General features: G+C 32.6%; 2 protein-coding genes across 12 annotated transcripts in view; one reads left to right on the top strand and one right to left on the bottom strand.

The window, feature by feature from the left end:
* LOC118192715 (protein tweety-like) overlaps positions 1–751 on the bottom strand; it is a 128,810-nt gene extending 128,059 nt beyond the window's left edge. For all 9 annotated transcript variants that reach the window (XM_085810932.1, XM_085810931.1, XM_085810934.1 and 6 more), the window contains exon 1: positions 359–751. The gene's annotated coding sequence lies outside the window, so the exon portion shown is untranslated. The remainder of the gene's footprint in view (positions 1–358) is intronic.
* A 977-nt stretch (positions 752–1,728) lies between these two features.
* Positions 1,729–19,899, top strand: part of LOC118192557 (sodium-driven chloride bicarbonate exchanger-like) — a 263,168-nt gene continuing 244,997 nt past the window's right edge. For 2 of the 3 annotated variants that reach the window (XM_085810936.1, XM_085810937.1), the window contains exon 1: positions 1,730–1,868. The gene's annotated coding sequence lies outside the window, so the exon portion shown is untranslated. Of the gene's footprint in view, positions 1,869–19,899 lie in introns of all 3 variants that reach the window. The other variant, XM_085810939.1, reaches the window with a different exon arrangement.

The raw sequence follows: 19,899 nt of genomic DNA on the forward strand, positions 1-19,899 counted from the left end.
TTAAATTATGAGAAGGCCATAATTTACAAAATATTCATTTATATTTCAGTAAATGATTAAAAACTACTGATATTCAAAGACTTTTTGACTACTTTATTAAATTTTTAAGAGAAATATTGTGTAATAGGTTAAAATGTAAAAATTTATTATAGATATAATGCAAACATTTGGTTCAAATTATTATTATTAATTACTAATAACTCAGGTGAATGTTATTTCAGCGACATATGTATAAATATTTAGATAAACAAAAATATCGGATATTGTTTGCAAATTTTAATATACTCTACTATTACAAAAAAGAATTAAAAAAAAGAAAGTAATTAATGAATATCACACATTCTTTACCGATACGTACCTTATACCATTAAGCTCTATTCAGATGAAAAGTTCCAGGTTTGAAAGCACCAAAAAGTTTTGAAAAATAAATGAAATATGAATGCAAGGTTTATTCAATAATGTCAGAAATTCACATTAGTTAGCATATTTATGATTTTAATGTGATTTTATGTAGTACAAATCTATTCAGTTTAGCATCTCATCCTGCCACCTACTTATGGATATAATTCCTCCGAAGTACAAAAATTTAACTCAGTATCAACAAATTGTTTATATTAAATAATTGAGCATTATAATCATGCATCGCTTTTGACGCATCAATTTATCTAATTAATCAAATGATTAACACTACTTTATCTTACAAAACATTCAAGAAAGCAATGAGAGCAGCATCACGGGATTGCGTCGTTATAGTAGCAGTTTCTTTTCTATTTTCTCCGGCAGGCTAGACAATGGCTAATGGCATTTATGGAGATTGTAAATCTTATAGAATGCCATATTTTCTAACTAGAGCTACCTTTATAGTAGCCTTAATTCTAACCTTCTTGCATAGTATTTTAAGTAGTACTAGATACTTAATATTTGTATTACTTTGCACTACTTGACACTCATACATAGTATGAAAGAGATCAGAATGACCTCCTTGATATTATGTATGAATATATTATACTAAGATATCTTAAGTTATATAAAAATGCAATTAAAATTTTTCTGAATATTTTTGCACCTCAGATAAAAGGATATGGGCGACATTTCGATATGTCAACGGAAATAAATGTCATGGATATTCAATCGGATTTGTTAGAATGACAAAAAAAAAGAGGGTTATTTTTTTAAAGAGACTATTAACAAAGAATGCTTAATATGCGTTTTACATGAATCTAGGTGGAGGATAGTAGTTCATGTTTCCTTTACGGAAAATTATTGCCTTGGTTTTATCAGTGTCAATTTTAATCCTCCAAAGGGTGAGCCATTTTTCCAGCTTAATGAGATAGTTTTGGAGTTGGTTTCTTGCTGCGATTGCTGTGCAAGCTTTAGTAAATAATACATCAATAAAATAAAATTATCTTAGAATTTGAATTGAACACTAATAGAAGTAAAAAAATTGTCCAGTTAGATTTTTCTGCTTTAAGTATACATCTAATATATTCCGAATCATTAAAATATTAAAGTATTATTTTTTCGTTAAACCTACTGCAATTTTTAAATTACAGATTTTTTTAAATGATAAAATTTTATAATGCCAGTCTAGAAATCGAATCAATCCACCTGAAATCATGAAAGAAGAAATTCCATGCAATCTATAATATGTTTTATAGATGTTCTGCTTCAAAAATACTTTTATCATCATTATATATCCTAAGGCTCTAGCAGCTCTAATCTAGTTGGCCTTCCTACATCCTAAGTTCAAACCGGAAGTATAGTTTGAGGTTTTTTGACAATTCTTCCAATAATGATAGGATAAACAAACATCCAACTGGCAACATTGATTTGTTTTTATGTGGTGAAGACAGCGTGATATAGTTTGGGTATAATATTTATTTTTATTTACTTTTTAACAATTTATTCTCTTGAAAATTGTACGTTTCTATATAGTTCTGTAGTGGGAAAAATAAAAAAAGGATGTGTAAAGCATAAGAGTTCTTTCTCCATGGACTCATGCTGAGTCGTAAAATTTAATTTTAAAAGTTATATCCCCAAATTAGTTCAAGGATTTATGCAGTTGCAATATAGTAGACATGCCAGTTGATGAGAATAATTATCATACTTTAATATTCTATAATACAAAATTTTGTGCTTACTTGTTGTATTAGTAGACATATATATTTCATATAGTGTTGACATTTGACAACTTATTTAAGGTAGATCTTTAATATAAATGTGTTAATTTTGCTCCTTGGTTTAAAAATTAAAAAGGTAAAGGTAAGCGTACAGCATTGATTTATTATCATTTTCTTGTATTTGTGCTTTGCATGCTAAGTAGGTCATGTTTTTGCTAACATTTGACAGTAAATTTAGCCCTAATAAGAAGTTTGTGATTAATAAACTCAAATATGGGAATGCTGCTCAGGTTCCAAGTGCAGCTAATCTTTTAATTTAATCTTCCCCTAGAAGTATACAATGTATATTGCAGCGGTTCTCAACCTTTTTGACCAGCGCGTACCATCTAAAAAAAATTTTTTTTAACTTTTGTACCACCATTACATTTTACAAACATTAATTTTCATTTTTACAATAGAAATATTTAAAAAAAAATATATTTTGCCGTTTGCACAGCGTATTAGCTATTTGTATTAAATGTGCACACATAAAAAAATACTAGATTAAAAATTGCTTACCATTGTAATTATCAAAATTTAAGTTATAATAGGGTAATTATAAATTTAGTATGAAATTTGGGCATGTTTAAGAGATATCGATTTCTTCATCTGGTCTTATTTCACTTATTTTAACCCTAAGTTAGGATCTACTTTTAATTTTATTCTGTATTTATTTTTCAAATATAACATGGAAAAAAAATCTTTGTTTGCACATATAGGTTTTGCAAAATAACAAAGTGCAAAAAGGCAATAAAAATGTAATAGTTTTATTTGAAATGCCTTTAAATTCTTTTTTTCAGTTCAGCCAAAAGTTAATGAGTGTGTTATTTTTGAAAACTTCAGTTACAGTTCGAGCACAGGAAATTTTTATCAGTTGTTCTTTTCCTTCACGAGATTTTTGAAGTTAATATTTAAAAATACTTTGTTTCTTTGCATTCCACCTATTTTTCTGTTGCGTACCACCGATTGAGAATCGATATATTGTATTCAAATGATCACAGTTCTGAAGACTGAATTAAAATTAAAATCATGTTATTGAAAGTGAGAGACAATTTTGTAGAAAATTGTTACTGTAGTTTCATATATTTAAAACCAGGGCAGCATGTTTGCCAGTATAATTTAAAGGTAGGGTGCTTATATTATGGTAAGAAACATCACATTTTGCTATGTCAAAGTATTTGTCAAAAACCATCTGATGACTTTCCTAAAACAGAGGCAGAGAGCAACTCTAAGAATGATCAAGCTAGCTCTCGTCATTATGTCACAATCTCCAAATGTTGATGGTAATCAGTAGAGATAATAAATGGCAAAAAGGGAAATGCAAAAGCAATAATTCCCTCTGCATCACAATGTTCATATTTACTGCAAAAGATGGGATATGAAGCTCTAAATGATGAACATCTTCAGCATTTATTTTTTAGCGGAAATAGCATAGGAATGTGTAAACATAATATATTTCCGTTGTTTTTAATCAATATTTGATGGAACTTGTAATTTTAAAGTTTCGAGTCAGCCTGTTATCTGCGAGACTGTGCCACCTTTAGCCCATAAATTTTGTCCAAAAGAAATTTTAGATAATGATATTCTTATTGTTGATAGCAATCAAGGTTCAGTCGAAGTTCTTATTGGTGCTAACGTTAGCAGGTAAATGCATAACAGGTGGTTGGGTAGAGTAGACTTTAAGGTACCCCTTGTATTATGGCGAAATTGTTGTTTGATTTATCGCCAAGTTGTTTCATTTATGGTAGCCTGAGTCATTGAATGTTATGGAAACCCTATTGTGACGTAATCGGGTGCATGATTCTGGGAATTTTGAATCATGGGATGTTTTGTAAGCGTTTTGTGGTGTGTGTTGGTTTGATTCTTTAGACGGTAGAATGGCCAAATGTAATAAGATTAATTTGAAGTTTCTGTATGATTTGGAGCGAAAGGGGAAAAGAGCTTTGATTGACTGGTGTGTAAATGAAGGTTTACTTAGTAGCCATTATAAGTGTTCTGTATGTAGGAAGGATATGCATTTAGTCGAACGTAAAAACCGTTTAGATGGATTTGAATTTGTTTGTAGGAAGAAAGGTTCAGTTGGTCACTATGCAAAGCGTTCGATCAGAAAGAGTACCTGGTTTGAAAAAAGTCATTTGAGTATGATTGATATTTTGATTTTTACGTGGCTCTGGGTGTACAAAGCGAACTTGAAAATCATGGTAAGTGAATATTTGCTTTTGGTAGTGCTTAAATGTATAACATGTTTTTCCTTTTTTATGTTATTTTATTGTTTGGTTTAAAATGTATTTTATTGAGATTATGCATTTTTTGTTTGCCTATATTGTAGAATTTGGTGCTCCGTTGACTTTTTAAGTGAAAATATATCGATGTGTACATGGACAAAGTAAAGGGAATGCGCAATGCAAGTTTGTGCAATTCTGGGATTTTTTTTTAAGTGAAAATAGGTCGACGTGTACATGGATAAAGTTAAAAGAGTGCGCAATGCCATTTTTGTGCAATTCGTAGATTTTTTTTAAGTGAAAATAAGTCGATGTGTACATGGATACCGAGTTTGTGCAATTGTTTGTCTTGTTAATAACGAGTCAAAGATTTTCACAAAATCGGTAACCATGTACCGCAAAAAATCGCCAAGGGTTACCCTAAACTATACTTTTACCAGGTGGTTATAATATGTTATCATGTGGACTGTCAGCTATTGAAACTAACCTGTAATGAGCCTTGATGTGTGGAATAACAATATCTTTATCAGAACAGAGTAGTGTATCAATAATGATTACCTGTTTAATATCACCAAACAAATTGGTTTCATAAATTATGTCCACTAGATACTGTTCATATTAATCCATACTAATGTTCTGTGAAAAATACAAGAGCAGAGGTTCATGAGGCCACTAGAAAGCATTATTTAGAAATTATAATTGTAGAGAATAATCGTTTTGATGTTCATTTACTCTTTATATAAGTTCATCCTTCTTTGCCTCATAATTATAATATAGCTTCGAAGAAGCTCAGTATAACAGCACAATGTCTAAAATCACAATTTCTGTATGAAGAAAGGAAGGAAGTGTTCAAAAGTTGGATAAAGCATGAAATTATAAAGGAAGTTTAAGATAAGCAAAAGGCTCTGGTAGATCGCTTATTACATCGTCCAGTCACCAAAGAAAGCAGGTAAGTAAAAGTAAAAGGATCACCTGGTCTTCATGGCTGCGTAGAGAGAGGGAAAAATCTTATTAATTCCACTCTTTTGATCCATTTTCATGTTGAAAGGATAGGCAGTATTGCTAATATATGCAGAGCTTACATACAAATAAGTATTTTACCTGCTGAACTACATTTTCTATGGCATTGTAGCAATAGAGATATAGTTGAATAGACACTGTCAAATGATATGTGGAGTATCATGCAGCCCATTCCTTTAGGTTGTATCATTTACTACCATCTGCAAAACATCTTAAAAGAAATATGATCTGATAATTCATCATATCATGAAGATATAATTTAGAGTCTTCCGAAGAATTTTTACACTGACATTTGTGTTACTAGTGTTAAGTGCAAGTCAGATCTAAACGCTTCCATCAAAGTTTCAATTGAAGAAATGATCGAGAAACAGTCTTAACTTACAAGGTGGGAGCATACAAAATACTAATGCACTTTTTAAAGTCATTAGGTTTTTTAAGCCGGAGATTTGAAAACTGAGCAATGCCCTTGCCGGGACTCGAACCTGAACCTCTTGAATATGTCCTGAATTTGTTAGTATCACACCATAAAGGCACGCTGCAAGGAGGGAGAAAATACCTTATAACTTTACTCAGCTAGAGACAAATGTATGGGGTTTGGTTTGCAATAAAAAATCTGACATCTCCAATACCAGCATCTTGAAAGAGCTGTTCCTACAGAAAATTACTAAAAAAATTATTCTTTTTACTGGACATAATATATTTGATCCGATTTGTCTGACATGTCCTGCCTCTTTGAAATCTAAGTTGTTGTTTGAGAAATTTTGGAAAATAAAGTTAAAAATGGAATGATGATGTTCTGAAACCAAAAGCAACTTTTTCAAATAAATCAAAGATCTTATTTATTTTGGGAATATACATTTGCTAAGATTCATTGGAAATGCATTACTCTGTACATTTTTATGTGATGCCAAAGTTGTAGAGAATGCAAGAGTCCAAATTTCATGTGGATGTCTTAAAATATCCTACGCATCTTTCGCTCTTTCACAGTCAGCAATGTCATCTAAGAACTGGTCTTCAACCACTAAGAATAGGAATGTTAAGGCTTTTTCATTAATTTTCTTTTTATCATTTTCTAATACAGCACCATAGAGGATCAATCGCTTTCCAACAAATTTTTTTGAACTAAAACAGCTTGTACACAAATTTTCCAAGCATTGTAATTATCTAAGCTTTGCCAGTGCTGTGGATGTTTCTTTCGGAAAAATCAGAATTTCTTCTTCATTTCTGCCAAATAAACTTCTTCAGAGCATATCGGGCTGATAACATGATAGTCCATAATTCTTCAAAAAGTATCAAAGCATTCATTCCATTGTTTTCCTCATTACTTTAAACCATACAAGCTTTTTTTTAAATGGCACATTAGATGCTCTTACTTTGCTCTTGAGATCCTTCAAGTTGTGCCATGTATATGTCTTCCTTGAGTAAGCCATTTTGATGGCAGGTTGTTCTTCACAAACAGCTTTATATAACACTGAATCCCCATAGTAAGTCTTAGGTTTCCTTTCTCAAGTGCTTTTTCTGATTCCAATAGGGTCTTCCTTACTACTATCAGAATCTTCCAGTAATGCTGATTCTGTGTCTTCAATTTTTTCTGCTGTGTCATTTAATGGGGCTTCATCTTCGACTACTGTGGAGATGCAACTGATACATCACTGTCAGAATTGTACTCATGATTTAAGTTAAAAGTCACTTCATTTTTCTTCTTTGCTTGAGTAGCTGCCTGGCTCCTCCTCAATGGAAAAACAGTCTCATCAAATTTAACATTTTTGCTCACTAAAAACTTATTTTCCTCTGTATTCCATAGTTTTTTATCCTTTCACATCGTCGGGATATCCTATAAAGATATATTCTTGAGCACGTTTACCTAGCTTTCCTTTCTATAGAACAAAACTACCAAAGAAAGTGCTGACAAAGATAAGGATACAAAATCTTCTGATGACTCAGCTCCCAAGAAACCATTAATCTGTTACGTGTGCATTTCGCATGTTTAGTTAGTCAAGTTAATAAACGTGTAATGTGCATTTGTGGTTTGCTAATTTCTTTCTACTATATTAGAAAATATATCTGCCATTTAAGTAATTTCTATCACTTACTGCCTCGTAGTGGGGTGTTCATGGCAGAAATTGATAGAAATATTTAAAAAGTTATTGAGAAAAGTATTAGGTAATTCTTCCTTAACATATGAGAAAATGACTAGAGTGATTTGTGACTTCGAGTCAATTATCAGTTTTCATTCAATGATGTATGTCACTGAGAATGGTTTGTTCTTTTGAATTAGGCAGTGTTTTGACGAGAAATCCAAACATTTCGATTATGATATGGCAGGTCATATATATATAGACTGCATATAAAATATAGACTGCATTTGCAAGACAAGGTAAAGATTTTTGAGCTGATTATCTAAAATCTCCTATTCAAAAGTTAGAGACTAAAAGATAATTTTAAATAAATATTGGTGATATTTTTTTTTAATTGAAAATGACTGAACTAAAAGGATCAATTGGCCCCTTGAAAAAATTATCCAGATTATATCAGGGAAAGGTGAAGGAACAGGTTTGGTTAAACTTCAAGCTGCATATGGATTGATACTTGGACCTATTCAATACCTGTACCTGTTAGAAATACCTGTTTCTAATCCTGTCATCTCCTCACAACAAAAGGCTGCCATTTCAGTAGGAGATAAGTGTACATTACATAATTGGGAAATTGCAAATTCCATACCAGTGGTTACCGAAATTCGCAAGTAATGGAGGTACCCAAAAGGCTAAATTTATGACTTTAATATTAATACCCATTTTTGTGTATTATATAAAATTCTAGTTAATTTACAAGTGCTTTGCTACTAGAACCTTAAGGAAGTGTCTAGCAACTATGTGCTTACAACTATAAAATACAAGTCCAAAAAAGGGTTAAAATACCCTTTTGTTCACTCAAAGAAATGATAACAGACGGTCTCTCTCACTTACAAGAAAACCTGCACTTGGGTTTTAACTTAAGATAGACAATAAGAAACTAAACTTATTCAAACTAGCTAAACTTTAACTGAAGCTGTACAAAGATAACTAACCAAGTTGGCCCATAATTATACCTCATTGGCAAATACTAACAGGCACGTAAGACTATGACCGCACATAATAAGTTAGCCTTAAAGTGATGACATGGCACGAAGGCTGAGCATGCTCTACTGAGAACTTTTGAGCTATTGTATGAAAGTGACTGAACTTCCTATTAAATACAGGTTCTACTTCATTTATGTAAAATGCGATACAGAAATCTCATTCTGGCAAGGAGTTATAGGTGGTAAGCAAGAATTTAACCCAAGAGAATTCGTGCGGGACACATAGTCACCCCATGCATCGAAAATCAACAAGACCAATCCAAAATATTTCATGTTAGTGAATCATCCTTCTAGTACCCTCCTGTCTGACACTCTGTTTGGAATGTGTAATTATTTTGACTTGTTTCTCCTTTTCCCAAGAGAAGCAATCATTTCTTGGAATCCATAAGAGGATGTGTGACCACCATTTCTTTGAAATTTTTCATTAGGAACAGTTTATCTGGTTTAGCTTTGTACTCTCAAGTGTTTCCATTGTTGGTCTGTTGGATTATTGGATAGATAATGGCTTACACATGTAAATTTATCGAATATGAAAAAGAGATAGAATGTTTGAGAACTCTATTAGATGAAGTAGAACTCTATCTGAAGAAGCCTTAAGATGATTGTGATATCAAGGTCAGTTGATCAAGATAGTGACAATGAATATGAAGCAGAAATATTCTGTTCTCACGACAGCGAAAGTGAGTTTGAGCAGAATGATGAAGACAACGAAAATCCTTATTTAGGAAAAAAAGTATTTTTATTAGCAAAAATAAGACGGTTTGGCAGAAAGGAAAACCAAATCGAAAAGTGAAAACGTCTTCTCAAAATATAATAACTCGTTTGCCAGGATTAAAAGGAACTGCACATAATATAATGGAGTATCTAGAAAGTTGGGAATTGTTTTTCAATGCTAAAATGATATGATCCATTGTAGAGTGTACAAATATTTTTATTGGAAAAAAGTATTGGTAAATTACACCAGACATCGGGATACCAAAATGACAAATGAGGTAGAAATTTGAGCACGTTTTGGGCTTCTATATCTGTCTGGCTTGCATAAATCATCACATACAAATGCACAAGATTTGTGGGCTACTGATGGATCAGGCTTCGAAATTTTATGAAACACAATGTCATATAAAAGATTTATTTTTCTTCTGAAGTATCTACAGTTATACTGTTACGTTTTTCTTTTCTGACACCAGTTGTTATTTTATTTTTTCCTTCATGTGGATTTAAAGTGAATAACGACGACACTTGATGAAATATCGAAACACACTTTATTTACCAATATTAATCAGGACAGCTCCAAAACACTATTACAGTTGTCAAAGATCTACAATAAACACATTGGAACAATCAGTGACACAGCCTTCACACTGTCAGACAATAACGGTGAAGACAACTTCTCTGCAAAGCACCAGAGTACACCTCCCGACTCTGCTCGGTCGTTCTCGGAACTCCATGTACTCTTGAGATGCTCCACGCTACAACTCGCGATGCACTTGACGACACAGAGAGCACAGCTCCCGACTCTTTGGTTCAGTCGTTCCCGGAGCTTAACACACTCTCTCGACGATTTGCCTTAGTATGTACTGGGGCATTTTACAGCTATAACATAGAGATATATGCAGGACAAGAGCCGGAAAGTCCTTTCAGAGTTGAAAATTCACCATTTGAAATCACACTATTGTTTGGATCGGGCATAGCAATGGATAATTGGTATACGAGTTATCCTCTAGCAAAATATCTTTTATCAAAGAAGCTAACCGTTGTAGGAACCCTGAAGAGAAACAAGGCTGAAATTCCCACCGAGTTCATCGAAACAAAAACTAGGAAAGTTCATTCTTCTGTATTTGGGTTTCAAAAGAACGCGATCCTAGTATCATATGAGCCTAAAAAATCAAAATGTGTAGTTTTTTTACCTACAATGCATTGCAATGATGCCATTGGTGAAAGTGATGATATGAAGAAGCCAGCAATAATTCACTTTTGTGATGCAACGAAAGGTGGTGTAGACAAAGTTGATGAAATGTCATCATTATATTTGACAGCTCGAAAAAGCTCCTCAGGTAATATTCTTTGTTAATGATTTGAGCCTTTCAGTTATCCACTGCTTCAGTTGCTTTAAGTCTTGGAGAAATGGAGGCACGAACACTTTAGGAAACTCCATAGGAAAAAATCACCAGAGGTTTGATATGGGGATCTCAATGGCCAACAAAGCAATTGCCGTGTCATTTGATCCAGCAATGGTGTATGTTTTTATGCCAGTGTGTTAGAGCACCGTCTTGCTGCAGAATGAAGCCGGAAACTGCTTCCTTCAACTTAGGCAACAACCACTGTGCACCTGTTAATCGATTTTTCCATGAATAAAAAAAAGGACCAAAAGCACAGCTGTTGGAAATGGCACAGAAAACATTCATCTTTGAAGAATCACATGCATGTTCCATTACACCGTATCAATTTTTCATGTCCCCAAATTGAAAACAGAACATGAAAGAAACATGAAAGGTGTCTTCATCTGTAAGCATAAATCTGTTCATGAAACCATGTCCAGCTTATCTTCAAATTCTCACAGAAAGCTTTATTCAACTTTTTGTCAAGATTTTAATGCATGCACCATCTGAAAGGTGTGTGGTTGGAATTGTGAACGTTTCCATAATACATGCCACACTGTTACATGAGGCACATTGAGTCAGAACTCCCGTTACGTGTTGATTTTGTGGAACTTCGTAAAAATGTTTAATGACTTTTTTAACCACTTTGGTTTGGGCTGCTGTTTGTCATGGGCTGATTTCCTAACACAAGCAGTCCATTTTCTGAAATTTGCTTCATCTACCATTCAATATTGTGATGATGTGGTGTTTTTTAAACAAATTTTGTGTGAAAATGTCTTTGAACAACGATAAATGATGATGTTCTGGCATATTCCAAAACACAGTATACTTTCTCCTGTATGAATGGCACAAGTTTGTTTAACAGTGTCAGTCAGTAGCAGCAGTTTCATAACTGGAAGACATTTCCCTGTCGCCAGATATAATTTATATAGTTGTAGTTTCAGAATTAATTTGTTTCAGCTTAATAAATCAGTTATAGAGTTTGGACTATGCTGTTCTTTTTGCCCCATTCAATATGAAATACCCTATATACCAAGTGACAAAATATCTCATAACTCAGTGAAAGACAGCCATGCCACTCAGAGAATTCACTGTAATAAAAATGCATGTATTTAACTTGCTTAAAATATATTTAATATTTTGAGTATTGAAAAATGTCCACATTTAGCAAATTTTAATTGCTATTTTTAAATAGTTGCATATTGAAAATTTTCTTGTGCAGTGTCATTAGTGCCATTATCATGTTCTTTCATCAAGTTAAAATATGGTTTTTTGTATTTAAAACAACAAGCACAAAACTGAATTAATGCAAAGCTAAAATGCTTTCTTTTTTCTCTTCTCTGTTATTTGGCCTGTGATTTGTGGCAATACTGCAAGATATGGATTACAGTTTAATATTGAATATGCTCTGTCATTGAACACACTTATCCATTCCTGACAAGGAGATATTATCAGAAATTGGGATATAAGTGTTTTAATTGTTTTGTAATCTCTGTTTAATGTTTTCTATTATTTGTAACATCCCTTTTTTCTATAGAAACTGTGGAGCTTAAAAGTCTGTATAAAGTTCGGTTGAAATGAATTTCTCACTAATTGTTCATACAGGTTCTGATCCCATAATACCCAGGTTTTGACCTAAAAAATAAAACGTCTAAAATAGTGGTTTTAAACTTTATTACTCCATGCATCCCATTTACCACTGCTAGACAATCAACTCCCCTTCCTTTCCAAATCTCAAAGTTACATATATATATATATATTTAAATTTAAACAAATTTAAATTCTTAACAAATACGTATAAAAGTAAAAAAGCAAATTTAAATTCTAAAAAAGGAAAAAAGCCAAAATAATTTAAAAATATGCAAACATGTAAAAGATTTAATTCTCGAACTAATCTATAATATCATTTAAATTCAGAAGCATAAGCAAATCAAGTGCAAAATCTATCCATGAAAATAAATCTACTAATTTAATAAATTAAAATTAAATAAAACAATTTTTTTAAAAAAAGCATATGTGAATGATCGTAGAGTAGGCAGGAGTCAGACTTATCAAGGGGAAGTTGCCTCCAAACCTAACTCTCCAATCATTCAATTCGTGTTTCGTCATTCATGCAGGCAAGGGTAAAAGTCAAAACCAAAAGTAATTCCAATAAAGTGGTACCCTTAGAAATTAACATTTAAGTATTAACATTTAAGAATTAAAGTTCAAAAAGGAAATACTAATTAAGTCATTTGAGAAACAAGCAAGTAAAGTAAAAAATTAAACTTTTTCTTAAAAAATTAATTTTTTTAAATTAATTTTTTAAATAATAAAAAATAATAAAATAATAAAAAAGTTTAAAAACAAAATCTAGATACCAATGTATTTTAGAAATCCTTGTCTACAGAAACTTCCCCTACACGAATATGCATATCAATAAAAAGAAACTATAAAAGAACTATACATAATCCATATAAACCAATAAGAAATAAAAAACAAAAAGAACTAATTCACAATTTTTAAAATAAATATATATTTAAAAATATAATTTCATATTTAGAAAATACTTAGATACTACATAAAAAATTAAAAAAAAAATACTTAAAGCAAGTAAATAGAAAGTTTTAATTCTAACTTACCTACTATATGAGTGTTGGGGTCTGCAAAAGTGTTGTGAAAGAGAAGTGTGTTCTTCAAATTATATAGATGGCGCTTATGTAGGTAAAGTTGTGTGTCAAGCTGCTATCTTTGTTATAGTAAAAATTTTGTATAAATATTAATATTAATTAAATTAAATTAAATTAAAAATCCTAAAGGTAGTAATATCAATTATTTAGGGAGTTAAGTAACTGAGCTAATCAAGAGATGTATGTTTGCTTGAAGGAAATTAAAGTGAAGTGGTATGTGAAAAAAATGTAAACTGTTTGTAATTTGAAATGTGTGTTCTGTTGAAAAATTGTGAAAATTGTTAAAAAATTAAGTGAAAGATATTTTGTGTGAAAATTGCAAAAAATTAAAGTAATTAAGAAAAACCGAAATGTTTTAATATTAAAGTTTTAAAGTAAAATTTCCCAAAATTTTTTTGAAATGAAGTCCTTAAAAAAACCTTTAAAAATTCCCAGAAATTTCTCAAAAATTCCTTTAGGAAGTTAAATAAAACTTAAATTTGATGAAAGAAAATATTAAAAGTTTAATGAACTTGATTTAATTGGTATATCAAAACTTAACTAAATACTAGCTAAAGTATGGAAAATTAGAAGAAGAAAATTAAAATCTTCACTCAATTCGGGCTATAATTGAGACTTTTGAAAAGAGTTGGCCCTTTATTAGTAAAAGGAAAGAATCCAGTATTGATTAAATATACATATTTACAAAATATTTACAATAAAAATTTACAATAATTTCTCTACTCTTTTATATCCTTCTTTACCCTCCAGTTAAGGTTTAAGGTAATGTTATCATATCCAAAAGAGCCAAAAAATTATAAAGTAAAGTCAAGGCCTGCCTTTTTAATATATAAATTAATAAATTTTTGTGGTACTTGGTTATCAACTTGTACATTAATTAGTTTTATGATTTCTTCCTTTAAATCGTCATTTTCAGTACATATATTTTTTATTCTGATAATTTGGCTATGAAAAGTGTTTTCTATTACTATTCTAGAGATATTAGAGTTCCAATTAATTAGTTTAATAATAGGAAAATAGAAATTCCTTCTTTTATCAAATAATTTAATTTTGTTGTGTTTAATAATTTGCAGGTCTAGGAATTCAATAGTATCTTGATTTGTATTTGTTTTATTAAGTGTTAAACTATTTGGGTAAATTTTGAATTTCTCAAAAGTAGAATTATTATTGAAAGTTATAATATCATCTATGTATCTAAAAGTATGAGCAAATAGTAGCTTTAATTCATTTTTATTTAAACTGAGTTGGAATTTATATTCAAATGTAAAAAGAAATAGGTTACAAATTTGTGTAGAACTGTTTGCTCCCATAGGAATTCCTCTAACTTGCTGAAAGATCTTATTAGTATTGTATTTAATGTAGTTATTAAATAATGCACAATTCAGATAAGTATTCCATCTTTCAATGCAAAGGATGTGAAGTATGTCAGGAAAAAGTTGTGATATATATATATATATATATATATACGTATATATTTAAATTTAGATTATTTTTAACATGCTTTATAAATTAAGCAAGGAAAAATGTAGAAAATGTTGATAATTGACAATACCTGGTTTAAAACCAGGTATTGTACCTGTGGTCACTCATGTAACTAGTTTGACTGCTTTAAAGACAAAACAGAATGTGTAATATGTGGGATGGGCCAAAAAACCTTTCTATGGCATTTGCGAGAATCATTTTCAAAGGGAAAAAAATAATTTCCTTCCAGAAATTACAGCTAATCCCATGAAATAATATGTGTAAATGAAAGCTGAAATGATTAGAACAAAACTAAAGATATTTAGTGTTATTTTCAACAGTATACTTGAAAATATGTACATTACTGAGAAAAATATATAAATGTTTTTATGGATAATTTCAATTTATAAATTTTTTACTTTTTAATTTCATTATATGGGATTAGTTCCCTCCCCCCCCACACACACACCTGCTATTACTGCAAGACTGCTTTTTGGGCAGTCAAGAAAAAATAGATAATGCCTATTAAAATCTAATTACAAGAAGTTTTCTTGGCAACTAATGTGTCTTTTTCTGTATTTCTAATGATTGTATGCTAAGTTATAAATCATTAAGTACCCTTTTTCAATAAAAGCACCTTAGATTTTGTTTTAAAAGTGTCACTAGGTATTAAATTCTGTTGCCATTCAAAAGGGAATGCCACCATTTTGGGGATTTTCAGTTTACTGTTTATGCTATTTCCTTTTTCATAAGTAATGTGGGCAGTTTGAATAAGCAAACAAATGCATGATTTAATTAATACATTTTGAATGATAAAATAGGAAAATTTTGAGTACTTAATTAACTTGTGGTGATGGCGATAAGGAGCGCGCCTTGCGCCCTCCGATAAGTGTGGCAACCCTAGAGGAGAAATTTCTTACGAGTAGCGAGCAGAGCGAAACAGGCAGGCTGTCGGGCTGTGTGCGCGAAGTTCCGAAATAAAGCATAATTTTTATTGTGCACTATGTCTTGTTAATATTTATATTAATGCAGTAAGAACATAATCTGTGATATGGAATTCGAGGATTGGTGGTAAAAACATAACAGAAAATCTCCATAATGGTGACCCGGACTGTGTTAAATCGTATGAACAGTTCTCAAGCACTTTCGGTTTTGACTACAAGCCATCACTCAAGATCTCCAAACCAGAAGTAATGGATTACATCGGTTTTCGTCCTCCGGATCACAGATGAGTAGTAATTATAGATCATTTTATAATTCTGTTTTCTACTTATCATTTAATTTCATTTTCTTTAGTTAAATTTTTCCTTTTATTTTGGCTTAAAAACCTTGCACAATGTCTGATGTTTATGCCATCCAAATTCCGGTTTATAACCGATCAGACCCATCTTTATGGTTTATTATGTGTGAAAGTACCTTTGCTCTTGCCACCCCCAAACCTATCACAGAATCCATTACTAAATATAATTATGTAGTTGCTCATCTTCCTCCAGATATTGCTTCAATAGTACGGGATTTACTTATGAAACCAGACCCTATTGATCCATATGCAAAGCTTAAAACTGAGTTAATAAATCGTTCAGGAGAATCTTCTCAGCAAGAAATTCGCCAATTATTATCTGGAGAAGAATTAGGTTCTCGAAAACCTTCCGATTTGCTTAGAAATATGAAACGTCGAGCAGAATCTTTAAATGTTCCTGATAACTTAATGTTAGAATTATTCCTTCAACGTTTGCCTTCGACTGTTCAGTCTATTTTGGCAGCGGTTTCCAATTTAACTGTAGATAAAGCTGCAGAAATTGCCGACAGAATTTTAGAAGTAAATCCAACCCCAGGGACTTGTGCCGTTTCTCGCACAGTCGATCAGTCTCTTGAGGATAAATTATTTAAACAAATAGAAAAATTAAACAAACGTATTGATCGCATTTCTCTTTCTCGTGGTCGCTCGCCAAATCGCGGAGATAGCAATAAGGAAAGAAGCAATTCCAAAAGGAGAGATTATTCTGTTTGCTGGTATCATAGACGTTTTGGGAAAAAGTGTAGAGATGACAAATGTACAAAACCTTGTTCATGGGAGGGAAACGAAACCAGCAAAGAATAGAGGCGACTTATTCTTTGCCTCAAGTTTCACGTCGCCTGTTCGTTCGTGACCGTAGAACAAACCTTTCATTCTTGGTCGATACCGGCTCTGACGTGTCCTCACTTCCAGCAAATAATTCTCAAAAACGGAATTTGTCCCAACAAACACTTTTCGCTGCTAATTCTTCTACTATTCATGTTTATGGTCAAAAAACACTTTCTTTGGATTTCAAATTAAGACGACAGTTTACATGGACTTTTCTTATAGCAAATGTTAGTACACCCATTCTTGGAGCAGATTTTCTCCATTTCTTTGAATTGGTGCCTGATCTCAGAAACAAATGTCTCAAAGATTTAAAAACGCATTTTAAAACCGTCGGTTGCGTGAAAAATGCAAGCATTTATTCAGTAAAAACTGTATTTAGTGATACACCATATCACAAAATTTTAAAAGAATTTCCTTCAGTTACTAGATTACCAGATCCTAACCAACCTGTTAAACATAACACCGTTCATTATATCATAACTAAAGGTCCACCTGTGGTTGCAAAACCTCGTCGGTTAGCTCCAGATCGCTTAAAAATAGCAAAACAAGAATTTCAAACTATGATGCAATTGGGGCATTTGAGACCTTCGAGCAGCAATTATGCATCCCCACTTCACATGGTTCCAAAAAAGGGAAGTCTGGAATGGAGACCTGTAGGAGATTATCGAGCATTGAACGCTCAAACAATAAAAGACAAATACCCTATTCCATGTTTAGCCGATTTTACTGCTGCATTGCACGGTACTAAAATTTTTAGTCATGTCGACCTGATTAAGGCATACCATCAAATACCAATTAACCCAGCCGACATCCACAAAATCGCCATATGCACACCATTCGGTTTATTCGAAAGTATCCGTATGCAATTCGGCTTATGCAATGCATCTGCGACTTTTCAACGTTTTATAGATGAAGTCATGCGGGATTTAGAAGGCGTTTACGCTTTTGTCGATGACTTGCTCATAGCCTCTAAAGATTCTGAGGAACATTGCAGGCATTTGAAAGCTTTATTTTCCAAACTTCAGGAATATGGACTTTGCATAAATGTTTCAAAATGCACCTTTGGTCAAACCTTAGTGAAAACGGAATTGAACCTCTTCCTGACAAAGTCAAATGTATTTTAGATTTTCCTCAACCTACCACTCTCACTCAGCTTCGCCGATTTTTAGGCATGTTTAACTTTTATAGATGTTTCATACCTAAAGCAGCACATATTCTTTCTCCTTTAATAAAATTGTTAGAAGGCTATATTAATAAAAAGAAATCTCGTTCTCGTGTTCAGGATTCATCCCCACAATTAAATTGGAACGAGAATGCTGAACAAGCCTTTATTGCTGCCAAAAATGCCATTGCTCAGGCTACCCTTTTGAGACACCCTATTCCCGGAGCCCAGCTAAGCATCTGGGTAGATGCCTCAGACGTCGCAATCGGCGGCACACTTATGCAGTTGTCTCAACAAACATGGGAACCTATAGCATTTTTCTCTATGAAACTCAGTAAAAGTCAACAGAAATGGTCCGCGTACGATAGGGAATTATTTTCTATTTATTCTGCAATTAAGAAATTCCGACACATGTTAGAGGGCAGAAATTTTATAATTTATACGGATCAAAAACCGTTAATATACGCTTTTAAACAGAACCTTCATAAATGTTCACCTCGACAATTGCGCCATTTAGATTTTATTTCTCAGTACTCTACTGATATTAGGCATGTGCAAGGTTCAAAAAACGTCGTTGCTGATGCTCTTTCAAGAATTGAAATTGATTCCATAACAAAATCTCCATTTTTGGATTTTAAAAAATTTTCGGAAGCTCAACGGCATGATCCGGAGGTACAAGACCTTCTCAAAAACAACACATCATCTTTGAAACTGGAATTTAAACCGTGCCAATATTCTGATGGCAATATTCTTTGTGACATATCAACAGACATTCCTCGTCCATTTGTTCCGAATTCCTTTCGCAGACTCATCTTTAATCATCTGCATAATCTGTCACATCCAGGAATTGCAGCTACTACGAAGCTTATTTGTTCTCGTTATGTATGGCCCGATATGAAACGTCATATCAAAAATTGGGTGAAATCCTGTGAATCTTGCCAAAAATCGAAAATTACTAGGCATACTAAAGCACCACTGGGCACATTCTCTCTTCCTGATGCACGTTTTTCAGAAATCCATATGGATATCGTCGGACCGTTACCTCCATCAGAAGGCAATGTGTACCTTTTGACTCTAATAGATAGATTCTCCAGATGGCCTGAAGCCATTCCCATCCCGGATATGAAAACGGAAACCATTTGCAGAGCCATCTTCAACTGTTGGATATCTCGTTTTGGCTGCCCATCGATCATAACGACAGACCAAGGTTCTCAAATGAGATCCGCACTTTTTGCAGAATTCACGCGAATTTTGGGTACGAACAGAATCACAACAACAGCCTATCATCCAATGTCAAACGGCATTGTTGAACGATTTCATCGACATTTAAAATCTTCTCTCAAGGCTCACGAGACCAATAACTGGACTGAAACACTACCAGTTGTTATGCTTGGTATTCGGACAGCCGTAAAGGAGGATCTACAGTCATCTTGTGCTGAACTGGTGTACGGCACAACTCTCAAGCTGCATAGTGATATGATAACGTCATCTAAGATATCTCCGTATGACACACAATTTATCACGAATCTTAGGCATAGAATGCAACAATTGAATCCAATAGCAACATCTGCACATTGCCAAGAAAAATGTTACGTAAGTGCTACCTTAAAGTCGTGTACGCATGTATACTTACGTGTCGATCGAGTAAAGCCACCTCTGTGCCAACCATACACAGGTCCGCATAAAGTCCTTTCTAGAACGGACAAAACTTTCACAATTGATGTTAACGGTCTGAAATCTACTGGGTCTATAGACCGTGTGAAACCAGCCTATTTGCTTTCGGACTCTAATTTGCCTGAACTGAAAACAAATAAAGACTTAAAGACAGTTCAGCAGAATAAATCTGCAAACGAACTCTCTAAGA

The sequence above is a fragment of the Stegodyphus dumicola genome, chromosome 2, assembly GCF_044657685.1.
Source record: "Stegodyphus dumicola isolate Sdum_Otavi_A_Nest chromosome 2, ASM4465768v1".
In the NCBI taxonomy this organism is placed as follows: domain Eukaryota; kingdom Metazoa; phylum Arthropoda; class Arachnida; order Araneae; family Eresidae; genus Stegodyphus; species Stegodyphus dumicola.